This window comes from Gymnoscopelus braueri (assembly GCF_963280865.1).
Source record: "Gymnoscopelus braueri genome assembly, chromosome: 16".
In the NCBI taxonomy this organism is placed as follows: Eukaryota; Metazoa; Chordata; class Actinopteri; order Myctophiformes; family Myctophidae; genus Gymnoscopelus; species Gymnoscopelus braueri.
The window spans coordinates 35,290,639-35,293,642 of NC_137616.1; positions in this window are offsets into that span (position 1 = coordinate 35,290,639).

Sequence of the window (3,004 nt, forward strand, 5' to 3'; positions counted from 1 at the left end):
ACATTTTCCACCAGAAACAGACCGTATCAAATATGAGTGACTGACTATCGTAAACGATAGAGCCACCTCCCTGACAATAACGCCGGGGCATTTTGTTTATTTTTTGGACCACAATTCTTATATGAGACGCGTCTAAGATGACTCAATGTTATTTTCCATAGAGAAAAACTTGAGTGACCCAGGGGATGAACGAGTGACGTCAGGACTTCGGTAGTCTATTAGAGCAACAGCCATTCAAATCCCTATAAGCGGCGGTGACAAACATCGCTTCAAGTGAAAATGTCGTGTCTGCTGTAAATGCAAGAGATTGAAGTATTTCCCAAGTATTTTATCACATTTTAATGCACCTCCCGAGTTAAATGAATGTTTATTTTGTACGTGCCAAACATATGAGAGAGACACTGACTACTGATCAGCAGTATGCTGATTACCAGAGCCATAATCTGAGTTCCCAGAAGTTCTCGCCAGCTCTCAGAGCCATGGATCTGGTGTGAGAGGTGAGAGCCAGGCTTGTGTGAGTGAGTGCGTGCGTGCGTGCATGCGTTCCTTCGTGCGTGCGTGCATGTGTGTGTGTGTGTGTGTGTGTGTGCAGCCCTTTGCCCTGACTAGACTTAGCATGGTCATTTATAGCGGAGCAGCCCATCAATCTTAATAGAGGGGAGAAGTGCAAAGAGCCGATGAAAACGCCAGACATGATCACTATTCACCAGACAGGACAGAGAGAGGGAGAGGAGAGGAGAGGGGAAGGGGGGGCAGAGAAGGAGAGACAAGGGGAGAGGGTAAGAGAGAGAAAGAAGCTAATGGAGGAAGAGGTTGGCAGTAAACGGGTAGAAAATGGGAGGTGAAGAAAGAAGAGAAAGAGAGTGAGAAACTGATGGGTGTTTATCCCTCTTAGGTGATAATGACCTGATCCTGACCTTTTTTCCCCTCCATGTTCTCCTCCACAGTTTGACTGACAGCTCCAAGTATTCAGTTGTCAAGCCACAGACACTATCACAACAGTGGCAGTATTAGTAGGCCTACTAGCAGTAGTACTAGTAGCAAGTAGTAGTGGCAAGCAGTAGTAGTACTGTAATAGTAATGTACGTTTAGTATTTTTGGTATAATCGGTAATGTATCGTAGATGTGGTGGACTCTATTACACAGGCTGGCGTTAGCAGTGTCACATGATCTCCATTGGATCAGAGTGTTCCGAGTGTGTCTGTGGGACACATGTCTTCCCCATCTGGAATAAGCTTGCGTGTGTGTGTGTGTGTGTGTGTGTGAGCGTGCATGCCGTTGACTTTACTTTTTAATAAACATTGTGAAGACAATTTTCCTAGTCCTCACCTGTGTGTGTGACCCTTGTGAGGGTGCTGAAGGCAGGGAGGGGGGACTGTGTGGGGGACAGTTAGCAACGTGCTTGCAAGGGATTGCGCTGACATAGGACACTGTGTCTTCATACAGAGCTGTCACGCGCGCACGCACGGCTCCTGAGGTAAATATAATTTTTTATTATCAAGTTTGCAACCTTGTAACCCTAAACTTAAACGGCATCAGAGATGGGTAAGAGTGATTTAAGTGTATTAGATATCTCAGTCAGTGCTGCTGATCGGCCGTGTCTTCACACGTTGGCTCTGTGTAGGTCAAATATTTGGACTGCATGCGCGTGTGTTCCAGTGGTGTAGAGACACTAAGTACACTTACTCAAGTACTTAAGTACTTTTTGAGCTACTTTTCCTTTACCTGAGTAATTCCATTTTTCCGATATTCGATAATCTCATCTCATAGGCAAATAGTGTACTTTTTACTTCACAGCAATTAATTGACAGCTTTAGTTAATAGTTGCTCTCCAGATCTAGATTATTATCACAAAACATATGTTAACCAACAAAGACATGTTTTATACATTGGCTATTTGAAAATAACCAAACTATATGCTCACAATTTTTCGAAAGATTTAGAACATTTTGGTTACTTTTACTTTTGTAAAAAAAAGCCTTTTACTTGTATCAATGTATTGTTAAATTGCAGATTTGCTACTTAAAGCTGCACTATTTAACTCTTCCTCTTCTACCCCGGATCTAAATGTCTCAATAGAAGAGCAGACAAAATACAACCACCCCAATTGTATATTGTGTTATATCGTATTAACATACTGTACTCACAGATTGGACAAAATTACATTTTATTCATTAAGAAAAAGTTACATAGTGCACTTTTAAGTAGCAATTCCGCAATTTAACAATTCATTGTTACAAGTAAAAGGCGTTTATTCAATTTTTTTTACAAAAGTAATCAAAATGTTCGAAATCTTTAGAAAAATTGCCGATCTACAGTCTACAATAATAAATCTGAGTACTACTTCCAGCACTGACCAAATTGGGTGTGTTTTGCCGGCGGGTCGGCCTGAGCGTGGCCGGGGGCCCAGAGGGCAGCGTGCACAGCGTGCACGGAGAGGTGAACCTGGGTAGACCTGCAGCAGCTGTGAGAGCATGTCAGATCTGTCATTCCTCACACTTCAACAGCCAACGAGAGGGAGATTTATCACCACAGACACCACTGAGACACATACTGACACACAGAGAGACAGAGAAACCAAGGAGAAACACAGCTAGTGTGTTGCACTAGACTGCATATATAGGGACATCTTTAACCGCTGTCAACCTGCTGTCCCTGTTTTGGAGCATGTCATTGTCAAATCTATGAAGATTATGACATTTATGACATTCTTTTAAAATATCGGGCAAAAACCTCTTATCGACATATTATTCAAACTTTTTGGTGATTTTTTCAAAAATTAACACTCTACTTGATCATACTACAGCGTCACACAAAGGTAGCAGATCTGCAAGCTCGAAACGTGCGTTGAGCTTGTAGATCTGCTACTTTTGCTGCTTTTGAATTTGAATCTTGAAAAGTAACAGTTTTGGACATGCAGTATGAGGTTTTCGCCCGACAGAGACGATTTATTTCAAAATATCAGATCTACTGCATTATGCCCACAAATTTGTATAGGGTTTAA